Source organism: Mus caroli, chromosome 8 (assembly GCF_900094665.2).
Source record: "Mus caroli chromosome 8, CAROLI_EIJ_v1.1, whole genome shotgun sequence".
In the NCBI taxonomy this organism is placed as follows: Eukaryota; Metazoa; Chordata; class Mammalia; order Rodentia; family Muridae; genus Mus; species Mus caroli.
The window spans coordinates 87096164-87112570 of NC_034577.1; the positions used below are offsets into that span (position 1 = coordinate 87096164).

Here is a 16407-nt window from a genome sequence, read left to right on the forward strand (position 1 = left end):
CTGCCTCTACCTCCCAAGTGCTGGGATTAAAGGCATGTACCACCACTACCCAGCAAAAGATTTATTTTTAAGTATGTGTGTACATCCATGCACACATACATGTAAGTATGTGCCCACGAATACAGGTGCCTGCCTAGGTCAAAGGTGTAGGATTTCCTGGAACTGGAGTTACAGGTTGTGAGCCTCCTGATATGGGTGCCAGGGAACTCAACTCAGGTCCCCGGCAGGAACAGCGTATTCTCTTAACCACTGAGTCACCTCTCCAGCACCTAGAGACTTCATATACTCAAGCAGTTGTGGTGTGTCTGTGTGTCTGTCTTTACTTGGCTTTACTATAAATAGCTGGTTTGTATAGGGTGGATTAAAAAGCCAAAGTTGAAAGATTTCTTTTTTTTTTCTCATCTATGAAGTTGCTGTTTATTTATTGAGTTAGCCTGTTCAACATACTTGTGAAACAATATCCAATAATCAACCATAATATTATTTTGCTGAGTTGTTCTAATGAAAAATAATTTCTTAAATTTATTTTTTAAAGGTTTATTTATATGAGTGCTCTATCTGCATGGATGCCTGCACAGCAGAAAGAGGGCATCAGATCCCATTACAGATGGTTGTGAGCCACCACATGGTTGCTGGAAATTGAACTCAGGACCTCTGAAAGAGCAGACAGTGCTCTTAACCATTGAACCATCTCCCCAGAACCCCCCCCCCCAATAATTTCTTATCTCATTATAACAGGTTGTTTTTTTTTTCATGGCAAACCTGAAACAGAAAGCACAGCTCTTTCCCATACACCCTCATCCTTACATACAAACAGTGCTTATTGAAATCTCAGGCACAGTAACCTGTTTCTTCCAGGCCATGATGATACTACATTAACACATCGTTGTTGCCTAGAGTCCACTGTTGTCAGTAAGATCCACTTGGATTCTATGCAACCCATGGCTTCTAACAGCATCATCCAACGTGGTTCCACTGCCCTGAACTCTGCTGTGCCCAGTCTCACTCACACTCCTCCCACCCATGGAAACTACTGATTTCTCTTTTTTTTTCCTCTGTTCCCATAGTTTTGTCCTCTCTACCTCAAATATCAGTTGGAAGTACCCAGTCCAGTGATCTGACCCAGGATTGGCTGGTTTTACTGCTGTGTCTTCTCCTGATCCCATAGCTAACTCTTCAGAGCATATACCATCATCACTTCTCCTGGGCTGTTGGTATTTGGGTATAAACTCAACAGGTATAGAGCTGCAGGTCACAGAATGGTGGGAGACCCTGGTGATAGACAGGGCCACCAGGGATGGAGCATGAACTAGAAAGAGGAGGGAAGCAAAAAACAACCTTTATCTCCACGGGAAGAGAAGGAACAAAAAACTGGCTCAATGAGACTGGAAAGCATGAGAGACACACAGAGAGAGAGAGAGAGAGAGAGAGAGAGAGAGAGAGAGAGAGAGAGAGAGAGCATGTAATCCCGTTCCTCAGGAAAAGGGAATATCAAGAAAAACAGATTGGCAAATAGCATCAAAGACTGCAGAGAAGGCAGCCCCAGTCATATCTGGGAAGGCTGGAGAGATGGATCCTGGGTAACATAGCAATATGGGAGGCCAGAGGGTGTGTTGCAGCATTCAGACATGTCCGGGTGAAGCAGGAGGCTAGCACGGCCAGGGTGGGCTCTGCCTCTGAGCATCTCAGTCAAGGGGAAAGACAAAGGTAAGCAATGGTGAAGGTTGCATGGAGTCCCAGGGATAGTTCCGAACTCGTTGATATAGAGAGATGGAAACATAAAGTTCAGAGTGTCCTCTTGAGTCTTCTAACAGGTCAATGTCAGGTCAATGGAGCTTCCCCCAAGTGAGTCAGACCAAATGACATGGACCATATGCCACTGGCTCTTACGTACTGGGCCATGACTCAGAAGTGCTGACAAAGAGCCACGTGGAGCCGCGGATGATCACCAAGAAGCACCTTTGCATGGTCTAACAGTGACTTAAGAGATTGCACAGGGTCACGCACAGCAGATGGAACAGCCTGAAGTATGGAAGTGACATTTCTCTTTGTGGAACTTGGTGAACTCACATCATTAAAATGCCTTGAGACTGTGAATGTGAACCGGTAGACGTGTATATATTCCTTCCTTTGTGTTGAAACCAGGGTAGGGGAGGAGACAGTATCGGTTCAACTACACAAATTCTATAGCTTATGAAACTGATTTTTTAAAGATGGCAGTGCATAGCGGTAAGAACAGAGACAAAGGGACTTTCAAGATGGCTCAGTGCATTAGAAAGTACTTTTCATGCAAGCTTGACGACCCAAATTTGATCCACAGAATTTACATGGTGGAAAGAGAAAGCAGAATCTCAAATGTTGTCCTCTGACCTCTACACATACTCGGTGTCATGTTCGACACATCACACCACACACACACACACACACATTAACTTTTTAAAAAAGAGAGAGCCAATGGGGGTGTGCCTCAGAGGTAGAGCACTTGCCCAGTGTGCCTAAGTTCCTGGGCTTGATCCCCAACATGAGGTGAGGGGACAGAGAAATGAGACAGAAATAGCTTGAATTTTATATCCTCTCCCAACCTCTTAGGAGCTGGGGACTCTCTGGTGGGTCACTTATTCATAAACAGGAAACAGCATTGAGCACAGAGCTGACTAATGCAGGCCCAGTAAGGCTGTGAATATTGTGCTTGGCTCAGAGCATTGGAGGCCTGGGCTACACAGCAAGATACAAACCAAGGCAAAACAAACAGAAGAAGGGGGTGCAAGTGATCCAGCCCTAAACTAAAAACCAACCGTTAACAGATGCTCCCTGTACAAGAGGTCAGAAATACTCTTAAATGTTTTGGGATTTAGGAAATTAAATGTTTGCCTAAATTCTTTTGCATAGTTTTAAAAGCCTCCAATTCCTCAGAGCTGAAAGGCTTGTAAACCTTGCAAACACAACTGACATTCTAAGGTGGGTGATTATTCCTCCTTATGGCTGATACCGTCTTCAGCATCATCTTTCACCTCTGCCCACTAGTGTCTGCAACTGCTACCTACTCCCTCCTGTTTGGCAATCAAAGAACACTTGTGCAGATTTCACAAGCCCCTCCCTGGGGAACAAAGTCACCCCCAGTTGAGAACCAGCTGGTAGGGTGGGTGATTTCCCAAGTTTTGTTTAGTTAATTGGCAAGTCTCATTTCTTTCTGTTTTTGTTTTTGTTTTAAGACAGGCTCTTGTAGCCCAGGGTGGCCTTGAACTCACAATATAGCTAACCCTAGTCTCAAACTCTTTATTCTCCTGGCCAGACCTCCCAAGTGCTAGGAGTTCCAAGTGTGTGTTGCCATGCCTGGTTTTAGGTTTGCTCTTTATACTATACATAGAATCTAATTTTATCAAGAAATTTTGGCTACAAAAAGGTTTTTCAAACGTTCAAGTGGCTTTGTGAAGTTGGGGCAGGGGAAGATCTGCAAAGTAGCTCCAATAAGAGAAGAATATCCCAAGAACACAATCTCTACACAATCCAGAAATTTCTGAATCATCAGGGCCTGGGACAGTATACCACCTCAGCCCGCCTCAGCCCAGATCTGTTTTTGTTTCTCCACGCCTGTGTCCAGTTTCAGCTGCATCTGTACTTGGTATCAATTCGTGCAGATATCCAAGAGAAACTTGACTGGTCCAGCGTATTGTCACAAACCACTCTTAGAGGCCATCTTCTGCTTGGAATAAGGATGGACCATCCAATCTCTGTATCCAGAGCTGGAGTAGAGATGGGGGTCCCTTGCTTTAGAACAACAAGAGCAACAAACTGGAACTCAAATGCATGGGACCGCACTATAAGAGGCAGGATCTGAGCCCCCTCTAAGTACATTTATGTGATGGAAGGGCAGGGAGAAAAAGACACACGGGTGCAAGGCATGAGTGACCAATTGTCCCATTAGGCCCCGCTGGGTTTGCTTGTTTTTAATTAGGGTTTGGGTTTGTTTTAGATTTTAAAATTTTTTAAGTTGATTTTTAAAAAAAGATTTATGTATGTGAGTACACTGTCACTGTCTCAGACACATTGGATCCCATTACAGATGGTTGTGAGCCACCATGTGGTTGCTGGGAATTGAACTCAGGACTTCTGGAAGAGCAGTCAGTGCCCTTAACTGCCTAGCCATCTCTCCAGCCTCCTTAACACTGACTTTTATGGTGCTGAAGTTTGAACCCAAGGACTTGTGTCTGCATAGCAAGTGTTCTACCACTGGGCTATAAACACCAGCCCTGGGATTTTTAAATCTTTAAAACTATACTTAACAAACATTCTCGTTATATCTATGCAAACAGTTCTGTGACTTTGCCATTCCTCCACCTCCAATTCTGTTTCGTCCACACCCACCCAACAGCAGCCCTCCCTGCTTCTATCCCCATCCTTGAAACCCTCGCTCTTTTTTCTGTCTCCATGAACCTGACTGCTCTAAATTCCTTGTACAAGTGGGGACCTTAAACTTACTTGTTTGAGACATGGTCTCATTCTGTCCATGAGTTTACTATGTAGCCCAGGTTGGCCTCAAACTTGAGCAGATGTTTCTGCCTCAACCTCCCAAAGTGAGTGCTAGATTACAGGTATTTCTTTCTTTCAGCTGGGTGAAAACCCAGCGCAGGGCCCCCAAGGTCAGCCATGTAGCATTCGTTCTTCTGGAAAGTGCAGTAACATTCCCTGCTCTGTTTACCCGTTTGTCTGTCTGTGGACACTTGGGCTGATTTCTACATTTTGGCTATTATGGATGGAACTGGGTCATTTTTTTTTAACACTAAAATTCTGTGCCCCAGGAAACTTACAAAAGTCCTAGGGAAATTGGGACAGTTGGCCACCCTACCCATGGATCCAGCTGCCAAACCAGAAAGAAGTTAAGGCGTCCATGAAAGAGGACAAAGCTATCCAGCAGGTGAGCCCCACCTGCACCAAACATGATTATGCTGTTCCAGGAAAGGTGACCCTTACAGCAGATCCTCTGAGGATAGAGTGGGCTAGAGAGAGGTGGGTCTCAGAGGTCCCCAATGGCCCATCCGGCTCTCATTGACAGAATGATAGCATCACTGACCCAAATGGGATAGCAAAGATAAATCTACAGACACACACACACACACACACACACACACACACACACACACACACACACACACACATACATTGAGACTCCTCTGTAGCATTCAGTTTGCTTAAATCTTGCCTTACCCATCAATACCAAGGAGATCAAACCCCTACAAAACCCAAAGGTTTTCTGTTCACAGGCAACTGGATTAAAAAGCCCTGCATATTCCGTACAAGTGAGATCTGTTTTTTCTCTCACATTTTTGTGCATTATTTCTTAGACACACTCACTGCTAAAGGCTCTGCATTTTAATATAGTTTCCTCCACACTGTGTAACTCAGAAGAAAACAGAAGGCTCAGCTCTGGCCTTCAGCACAGGGATTTTGGTATCACAGAAGCCTGCCAGGCCTGGCTTCTGTTTCCCAGTCTGTTGCAGGCCTTGCTGTGTGGCAAGCTTGGGCCAGTAGTTTTGGGGAGGTGTGAAGTCCTATTTTCATTGTTTTTCCAATTGCTAGTGCTAGCAAATTTGAACATTTTTGTTTTCAGATCGTTGGTGACACCACAAGTGGGTAGAAGGGAATAATTTTTTTCAAAGCACTTAATCTGTGTATTATGAAATTATACCATATTTTAATTTTTTAAACCTCAGATTTTAAAATTCTTTAAAAAGATTTTGTTATTGGATTTGTTTGTGTTATCATCCCAATGAGTGTTTTGCCTGCTTGTAGGTATGTGTACCTCAGGTGTGCTTGGTGCCCACAGTCAGACTAGGGCATTAGATCTCATAGAACTGGAGTTGCAGATGGTTGTGAACCACCACGTGGGTCCTGGGAATCAATCCTGGGTCCTCTGCCAGAGCCACAAGTGCCCCTAACCCCTGAGCCATGTTTTCAGTCCCAGATTCTAAATATCAACTTTGTGATACTGTCTTTGGTTTGCTGGTAGTGTAGGATACAGGGTTATTTTCAAGTTTGTTTGTTTTTTTATATACACTCTTTAGTTGATTTTTGTTTGTTTCATTTGATTAAAAACTTGTTATCTTATCCAGAGGTCTCATCTGGAAATACCAGATGGGCAGAGGAAGTATGAGAAGCCAGAGTGTGGTGTAATGACTTGGCATTGCCTGCCTTTACGGTGGTCAGTGTGGTCCACATTTCCAAAGACCCCACAGCTCTGGGTAGCTGTACTTGAAAGCTTGGATTACTCAAACGGGTGGGTGTTCCTGGGTTCCCTGTGGAAGCATGGCTCCACTTTCCCTTCAGTGCACCCTCCAAATCAGGTGCTAATACATAAGAACACCATGTGGCTGAGGCTGAGGAGCGACTTAGAGGTTCGAGTTCTATGTGATGATGTTTTAGAAGATAAAGGCTCTCTGGGGAGCCAGCTGGAAAGCTTGAGGTGGAGTCTCTGGGCTGTCTATACATCAGCAACCCAAGGTGGGTAAATGCACCTTGTTGTGGGGTTTGGCGAGGCCAAAATGCACAAGGAATTTACAAAATGAGACAACTGGGTAACCTCCTTTCCTTCTCTTGACAGTGTCTCTCTGTTTAGCAAGAAACTGTCTGCTAATTCATGAACCTCCTGCCCCAGTCTAGGATTACAGAAGCACACCACTGTGCCCAGGATTCGGGTGATCTTTTGAGGGTCATGCACAAGATTGGCACCTGCCCAGGGTTCACTCCCTGCCTCTAAGTTAAAGCCCTGATTTTTCCAAATGGAGAGAGCATGTTCTTTTTGGTACATAAATAAACTGGTGGTTTGTATGCTCCTGTTTCAGCCTTTACAGAAAAACAAACAAACACACCCCACAAAACAAAGCAAAACCTTCAAATTTCACATTTGATTTTTTAAAAAAATTTTAGGGCTTTAAAAGTCAAAAAAAAAAAAGGTGGAGGCACAAATTAAAATTTTAAAGCTTTCGAAAATATATTTGTGCTCTCTTCCCTTGACTCTAGAGAGGAAACCACAGCTTCAATATTTTTACTAGTATCTTTCCAGAAGTATCACGTGCAAATACAGGCATATTTAAAGATATACAGCCACCATTTTTCATTGTTTCATTCCTTTGCTTTGTAATTAATCTTTGAGTGAGCATACTTTTGGTTCACATACGATTACAAGAACTAGCACAGATTTTGTTCTACTTCTGAAATCTATCCCCTTTTAACCTTATTTTGAAACAGGTCTCATTCAGTTGCCCCCAAAAGACTTTAAACTTGCAATCCTCCTGCCTCAGAGCCTCCCGAGTAGCTAGGTTCACCTGCCTGTTCCACCAGGTGCAGTATTTCAGTTTACAGAGCTTTATACACTCTCATAAGTCGAATATTAACACTGGTAACGATTCATCCTCCTTGTGAGATGCATTGACTTGTTCATTGTCCTAGTCATGTATACTCACATAGCTGTAGTTATTTTCAGCAGCACTTATAAATGCCTTTGGATGAGAACGTAGATGACCACTTTAGGAGGGTGAACTGTCGAGTCTCAGGGTTGGTGTGGTGGCTTTGGGAGATACTACAGGTAGTTTTCCACAATGGTTCACCACCACCTGCTCTTACCAGTCCTGTGGAGGAGTTCTACTTGCTTCAGAGCTGTGCCAGCCTGTCTGTCCTCCTCTTCTTAATCCTTTAGTCATCCTGGTGGATGGGACTGCCTCTCCCCTTTCCTCTTTTCAGTGCTTGGTAGTCAAACAAGCACCGTATGCCTGACTATGTCCCCAGTCTAGTGTTCTGGCTTTAATTGCATATGCTTGGTGACTAATGATGCTGAAGATGGTTTTTATAAGTTTATTTTCCCTGATTTTTTATTCTCTGCTTTTTACTGTGAACACTTTCACATACCAAATGTTGAAAGGATTATATAGTGAGCTTCCATCTGCCCAGAACTAGATTCCAATCACTGACAATCTTTCATAATATCCTCCCCCTCTCCTCTCTTTCCCCACCTTAATTGTTTGGTTGACCACTGTTAAGTAACTTTCCATCATTAACACACTTGATTTCTAATTACCCCAGGAAGTTCTCCTAGAAAGAGGCACTGTTCTCCATAACTACAAAGTCACGAGGGCATCGAACACAATTAGCCATAAATTCCTTAAAATGTTGTGTAGTAAATAGTTCACGTTCAAATCTCCCAATGTCTGAAAAATATTGATAATCAATATTTTTTTCTTGAGCTTGAAGCAAAGAGGGCTGGTTCATCATTGTGTTTGATTGTTATACCTCTTTAAACAGACCTCACCACCACCCCTCATAACATTGAGTTTCTGAAGGCCAAGCTTTACCCCAGTTTTCTATAGAAAAGATTTTTATTTTGAGACAGTGTTTTATGCTGTAGTTCAGACTGTCCTCAAACTCAAACTTGCAATCTGTCTGCCTTAAAGTGCTGGGCCACTCAGCCTGGTTTAGGAATTTTAAAATATATATGTTCTAGAGCTCTGGTGGCTTAAAATTGTCAACTCTTATCTCCAGTGAAATTTTCTTTCAGAGTTTGTGGATCACAAATTCTGGTAGGGTCCAGGCAAGCCATTCTTCTTTTTCCGTGACATCAGAAGTCATTGGTGGGCACTGTCGAGGGGGACAGGTATGAAGGGTGCAAAACGGCGTCACTCTTATATCTGACACCTGGATTAGGATGGCAAGAAGTGTGGAATCCGTTGAATCTGCTCATTGGAATCTGTCTCTCAGGCACCTCCAGCATGTGGCATCTTACATGATCACTCCCAACTCTGGGGTGAACCTGCTGGGGACAGGACAGAAGATGCAATCACCTCTTACAGTAACCTCGGCCTGAGAATCCACCTCACCTTCAACGCTATCCATGTTCCAAGGTGGCCCAAATTTACCCCAGTTCGAATGATGGCAGCTATGTTTTTAAAACTTCTGTGTTCACCATCTGGCCACAGACGATCTGTCTTTTACTCATATGCGAAATTCACACCCTGATGGCTTATCAGTTAAGAGCATTTGCTGCTCTTACAGAGGATACAGGTTTAGTATGCAACACTGACGTGGCGGTTTTTGTTCTAAGCGACCTCTTTCACCTTTTTCTGATCTTCTCAGGTACCAGGCATACATGTGGCACACATACAAAACATGCAGTCATACACATAAAATATCAATAAACCTTTTGAAAATTCACACCGTCTTTCACACCTCCTTGCAGTAGTTTGGATTAGGGACCTGCAAAGGTTCATCTGTGGAACATTTGGTCCCTACCTATGGCACTACTGAGAGGCATTGCAGCCTGTAAGAGGTAGGGCCTATAGAGGCATCTTAGGTTACTGGGGTATGCCCAACTCAAATAACAATTTCCTTTGATTAATTTCTTAATGATGTCTTCAGGATATAGTGAGACCACAGCCCCTCTTCTCCCTCTTGTCCATGGCTTGATGGTGGAGTTAGCAGCCTTGTCTCACTAAGATCTGCTGCCCTGATGCAAAGCTACCATGGCTCAGAGTAACAAGGCCAACTTGCCGTAGACAAATCTCTAAAGTGTAAGCCAAAATAAACCTTCTGTCTCTGTAAACTGATTGTCTCTGGCATTTAAAATATAGTAATGGGAAAAGTTGACTCACACACGAGTCCCTTGGCAATATCAAGCTTAGGCTTTGGACCAGTCTTTTCTTTCCTGGGTCCCCTGCGAAGCTTCTTAGAAGTCTCGTGAGCACTGCTGTCAAACCGAGAAGAGCTATCAGATAATCCTTTAGGATTGTCCCACACCCCTACTCCCACCTACTTGGGATGGAATTTATTGGTTTGCACTGTGGTAGAGAAGCTCTCTACTGCATATTCTTAGCCCTTGATATGAGAAAAGGATCCCACTGCATTGCCCAAACTAGCCTTGAACTTGTTATCCACCTGCCTCCACCCCCCAGTGCTGGAATTACAGACATGCACCACCATACCCACGTCTTTCGGGGTTTTAGAGAAGGTTTTGCGAATCTGGCCCAGCTGTGGAGGAAGGCACTGACCTCTCTCAGAAGTCTTGATTGAAACATTGGGGCAGGAGGGCTGGAAGCATATAGAACTGACTTAATTGGCAGCGAGCCTGTGTCCTTAGGGGAATGAGACACAGATGGGAGAGGACCACATATAGACCGAAGCAAAGATAGATCCTCAGGGGCATCTTTGTGGCTCAGCCAACCATGTCCTCAGCTCAACTGTAAAGCATTTTGGAAATCCTCAAGTTAGCTAAAGCAGTTAGTGTTAGATTCTCCTGTTATGTAAAACCATAGGGGGAGCTAGTGAAACAGTCAGTGATGTGCTCCCTGAGCACGCATGAGGGCCAGAACATAGAAAAAGTCAGGTTTCTATCAGCATCTGGGTGGGAGAGCAGAGACAGGAGGTTTCCTGGAACTTTCAGGCTAGCCTAGATGAAGCAGAGAGGCCTGGATCCCAATGAGAGATCTGCCTCAAAACACAAGGGACAGGGGCATTGAAGGAAAAGACCCACCATTGACCTTTGGACTCTATAAACATATGTACCTGAACATACATGAACATGTGTGTGCACACACACACCAGAAATGACATGACAGTCACGTGCATGATGGTTCTGTTGGTCAGGATCATGCAAAGCAGTGGGAACAGGTGGCTTGGAATGTGAAGTGTGGAGCAGAAGCTCCTAGCTTCTTTAGAAAGTTTGTTATGTCAAATGATGGGCCACACAGGTGAAAGGATGTCTTGCTGAAGCAGATACGGGCGAAAGGATGTTTTGATATAGCAAACATGTGAATGGACCCTAAGGATAAATATGACCTCACAGACAGTTAGGTGGCGGGGGGAGGGGAGGCAAGCACTGAGCATTGGTTTGCTTTGCTCCACCTCACTATTCTTTGCTAACCACACACACGTCTTGGTTCCCCTTACGTAGTGTTGTTGAGCTCACCTTGTGGTAATGGCACCATTGAGAGAAACTTGCCAAGGAACTGCTTGTGAGGTTCCTGTGGCAGCTTGGCACTTCAGCGGTCTCCTCAGGCGGGTTGGTGAGCCTGACAGTTCCTTCAGGATTGAACTGTAGCTGCTGGTTTGTGTCTGGTGCCTGCCTGTCTAGAGGACTGGTCTGCAGACGCTGAACCATATTTGATGTTCGCTACAGGACTGAACTGCTGCAAAGAAGATCAAGCTCACCCCCAAAGAACCATTGCTGATCAGGTCCACTTCCCTTTCTCTTCCACTACCTCTGTTGTGTGATGGGCTAGAGGAGAGATTGAACCCTTACTAAAAGTAGGTTGCAAAAAATTTATGCTACAGAAGTGCATTCTTCCAAACTTTTGTAGTCTCAGTCTTTCCTCCAGGTTGATCCTTGGCTCTACAATGGCCCTTCCTCATACTTGGGGGCCTGCTGCAAAAATTCTACTTTTGCTATCAGGCCCTCATCTAGTCATCTTTCTCTAAAACATTTGTTGTTATTGTTGGTTTACTTTTTAGACACAGGATCTCTTTGTGTAGACTTGACTCTCCTAGAATCACTCTGTAGCCCAGGATGGCCTCAAACTCACAGAGACCCACCTGCCTCTGCCTCCTGAATGTTGGGACTAAAGGTATGAACCACTACCACCAGGCCTCTCTAAAACGTTTTTTAAATGTTTATTTATTTATTTTGCATGTGTGTGTGTGTGTGTGTCTGTCTGTCTGTCTATGTGTGTGTGTGCACATGTGCCACAATATGCACGTGCAGGTCAAAGAACACCTTGCAGGAGTTGGTTCTCCCTTCCACCAAGTGGGATCCTAAGGCTGAACTCAGTTGTGAGCCGTGGTGACAAGTGGTGACCTTTACCTGCTGAGCCATCTCACCAGCTGATGGTTTTTCCTTAAAGCATTTATAAACATGTTCACGTCTAGGTTAGAATTCACGTTCCCTTCTGAGCCTCCACATCATTTTGGACTTGAATCTCATTGCCGTGACTACCGTGTGTTACCATTTATTACTCTGGGTACTGACAGATTCCTTAACAGTCCAGAACTGTCACACCCATCCCATCCTGTGCCCACGGTTGAGCCCCGGGGCATGAAATGAGCGACTGAACATCTTGATGAGCTAAAGCAGCCTTCCCCCATTTTCTTTTCAAACAAACGAATCTGCTTATCACCCTTCTCCTTTCAGAAAAGATTAAACTATACAATACATTACCACAATAAGATGGAGCTATAGGATTGGTTAAGAAATGTATTTGTGTGTGTGTGTGTGTGTGTGTGTGTGTGTGTGTGTGTGAAACTACAAATAGAGAAAAGGAAAAGTTGGCTGAACAAGCACCTCTGTTATAGAGATAGCAATAGCTGCTTCTCTGTCAAATGAAGGGGGTGACACACAGTCTCCCTGAATAAATAAGACGGGTTTACAATTTCATTAGTTCTGCTGAAGGCCGTGGGAAGAATCTAAAATGAGCACTACCCACGTGGAAGGTCGAATCATGCCCATCAATTTATTTTGATCTTGTGGAAGGCGTTTTAGAGCAGGGGCTTAAGAAATAGCTCAGCCAAAAGAACATTCGCATTATGTAAAGATGAGCCCCACTGATTTTAATCCATTAACCTTACATAATAAGATTTCAAACATAGCACTGTAATTTTACAATACAAAAAAAAAAAACCCTTAATACAGTAATTCTTCCTAATAGGTGGTAAATTCTACCTGATAATTTGCAGGGGGGGAAAGTTGAACAGTAACTTCTCACCTTCAAATACACTGAGAAACCTGAATTGGAGAGGAAAGAAGAGTAGCTGAGTCTAAAGGAATGACAGTCACAAAAGATAGCGACTATTTAACAAGCCCTCAGTGAGTGCTTGCTGTATGCCAGATGTCATTTGTCGCATTGAAGAGACAGGAGTGAACAGACACAGTTAACAGCTGGCTTTCAAGCACTTTCTATGGGCCTAATCCTGAGAGCAGAACTCCATGCAAATTGGCTCGTTTGTTCTGTCCTTACCACATTTGTTCTGTCCTTACCACAGTTCTCCGTGCTACATCATTAACTCCATCTTACAGGCTTGGATGTCCATCTTCCTGGCGGTCAAAAGGTGTATCAAGTGGTGGAGGTTAGACACCAGCTGGGGCTGATGAATTCAGAAGCTGCACACCAATTCGGTGGAAATGGATGCTGGGGATGTTTCATCGGAGAGAAAGGGCATTCTCACCTGTAGTCAGCGTTGGCTGAAGTACTCTCTTGCTCACAGTTACATCTAAAGTTCAACTGTGTCAAAATTAGCCAAACTCAATCAGTGGACTTCTTTATGGCTTCAGCTCAGGTCTAGAGAAACACTTGAGAAACATTTTTTCCATATCTTGGAAAAACATTTTTTTAAACCCCTGGTTTCTGTATTTTCAAGGTTTCCCTGCTGTAAGAGCCACTGCTATTAAATGCCTAAAATACACCAGGCAGTGGGGATACAGGGATAAGGTTAGACTAAAAAGCCTCCCTGTCCTCACCCCTGTGGAGCTAACACTCTGGGAAGAGTAATGGATCCAAAGTACTATAAATATAGAAAATACACAGTATATTGAGAGTGATGGGAGATGAGGTGTCACTCAATTTTGTGTCCTGTAGCCGAATACCACAGACTTGGGAAATTTGTAGGGAACAGAAATGTATTCTTTCACAGCTCTGGATCCCGTGGGGCATGAGAGCTCACGGGGACTAATGACAGCCTTCTAGCTATGTCCTCCCATGAAGAGAAGCCATGCCCACAATCCTTTCTATTCACTCATGAAGCCATTCAAGGGGATAGGGCCCTTGTGACCTACATGCCTCCCAACACTGTTGCATTGAAGAGTAAGTTCCAACCTGCACCTTTGGGGGACACATTGAAAGTATAGCAGGTGAATATCAAGTATGAGTGGAAAAGAATTAGAACTGTATATAGAGAAGGCTTCATTGATCCAGGGACTTGGAGAAAAAAAAAAAAAAAAAACAGAAGAAATCAATCTCGTGGGAATGCAGGAGAAAGGCAGTCCAGACAGGGAGACTGACAGCAGCAAAGCCCTGAGGGGTGAGAGTGCCTGCAAAGAAGAGGTTATGAACAGAAGCAAGATGAGGCAGGCAGCTAATGTAAAAATCCACTTGAGAACTGTCTTAGGGTTTTACTGCGTGAACAGACACCATGACCAAGGCAAGCCTTATGAAGGACAACATTTAATTGGGGTTGGTTTACAGGTTCAGAGGTTCAGTTCATTATCATCAAGGTAGGAGCATGGCAGCATCCAGGCAGGCATGGTACAGGAGGAGCTGAGAGTTCTACATCTTCATCTTCATCTGAAGGCTGCTAGTGGAAGACTGATTTCCAGGCAGCTAGGATGAGGGTCTTAAAGCCCACACCCACAGTGATACACCTACTTCAACAGGGCCACACCTCCAAATGGTGCCATTCCCTAGGCCAAGCATAGTCAAACCATGACAAGAACTAATCGACACTTTGGACTAGGTTTGTGAAGATGTTCAACCTGCAGCTTGAAGCCCACAGGCAGCCATGATTTTAAACGTGGCCCCAGCCAACCTCACAAACTTATTTAAAGCTTTAGGAGATTCTTTGCCATTATTTTTGAGGTTCAAACTGTAAGTTCTTAGGTGTCGATGATGTAGCTAATCATGTCGTTTTGATGAGAGTGATCAGATACTAGAGCTTCTGTGAAGGCAAGGGCAACTTCTGTGAATGGGCAAGCGACTGGGAATGGGGGAGGGGGCAGGGCAAGGAAACCCTGCCAGACTCTAAGGGTGGAGCCCAGAGCATTTCTCCTTCTTTCCTGACCCACAGATCCTCCACACTCCCTAGGTTTGGATTTTTTTCACCTGTATTACAACTTCCCACTCAAGGAATTTAGAAAGCTCTAGCATTCAAAGGAGCCAGCTGAGCTGGCTGTGGTAATGAGCATCGCTAAACCCAGCACTCTGAAGCCTGAGGCAGGAGGATAATGAGTTCTTCAGCTTTGGATACCTAAAAAGAAACCTGTCTCAATAATAATAATAATAATAATAATAATAATAATAATAATGAAGTAGAAACAAAACACAAATAAAAAGCAAATTTAGGGCCAGGGATGTGGCCCAGCATGCATGAAATCCTGAGTTCAATCCTCATCATGGGACACACACACACACACACACACTTACCAGGATTGCTTGTGATGTTGCATATCTAAAGGCTGTGGCTTCTGAACTTAGGCCATGACAGATAATGCAGCTCCTGTCTGTTCACTGTCATCTTAAGTATTGCTTCCCTAAGATCCTGCAATTCTAAAATGATTCCACAGGAAACACTAGTCTATTTTCAGCGATCCAGCAGACACATGTCAGAAGGCAGCTCTGAAATTCAGTGTCACTAATACAGTGAGTACCACGTGGGTATTATAAGTAGATGGAAAGTCTTCTCAGCACAGCTCTAGTCTATCGATTAGTTGGCTTAAAAGCATTCTTGGCTCTTCGGATGTAAGCCATAGATAGATGCATACTCAATAAGCCATGTGCCACTCTGCCAAAGGATTGGCTGTTTTTAGCATCATAAACTCAAACTGTCACTCATTTCACTTGTTCTAGTTTATTTACTTGTTTAATAGCACTTATTTATTTATCTATTTATTTACTTAATATATACAAGTACACTGTCGCTGCCTACAGACACACCAGAAGAGGGCATCAGATCCCATTACAGATGGTTGTGATCCACCATGCGGTTGCTGGGATTTGAACTCAGGACCTTCAGAAGAACAGTCAGTGCTCTTAACCGCTGAGCCACCTCTCCAGCCTCTTGTTTCATAGCTTAAGAAGAGGAAAGGCTAAATGGGGGAACAGTACACAAGTAGTCGAGAGCTTCAGCAGCAGCCAAGAAGTTAAAAACCAAGAGCATCCGATTTCATCTGGATCCCTTTAGTATTAACATGGTGTTTTATTTAGAGCCAATATTCTGATCCCTGCACAAAAGTGATACCTTTTTTTTTTATCATGTTAACTCATTAAGTCTTTTTATTATTTCTACCCAAAAGTAGCTTACTGTCCTCAGCAGCAAGAGACCCATATTGCTCCTAGTTATCTGAATTAATATTTCTACCCTAAACTATATTATTATCATATCTCCCTCTCAGCAGAAAAGTATACATTATCACTATCAGCTATGTTTACTTAATTTTTAATGTGATATTGTTTGTATGCAGTATGTATGTGTGTATGTGTGTAAATATCTGCATGTGTGTGTGCACATATATCCCATGCAGACAGGGTTCCTATAGGTGACAGGGAACCCAACCACAAAAAGAGATAAGAATGAAAATCCAGTGCAGATTGACCTCCATCAACCTGGACCACACCTCGGGGAGTCTAATGCAGATGGTTCATTGTCAGCATATTTTAAACA

At 43.7% G+C, this 16407-nt stretch overlaps 1 long non-coding RNA gene across 1 annotated transcript; it reads right to left on the reverse strand.

Moving 5' to 3' along the window:
• Positions 1-7114: 7114 nt before the first annotated feature.
• Positions 7115-10299, reverse strand: LOC115031767. Its single transcript, XR_003837429.1, has 3 exons — positions 10035-10299; positions 9639-9733; positions 7115-8800 (listed from the first exon to the last, which is right to left on the reverse strand). It is a non-coding gene; the product is annotated as an uncharacterized LOC115031767 (long non-coding RNA).
• Positions 10300-16407: the final 6108 nt, after the last annotated feature.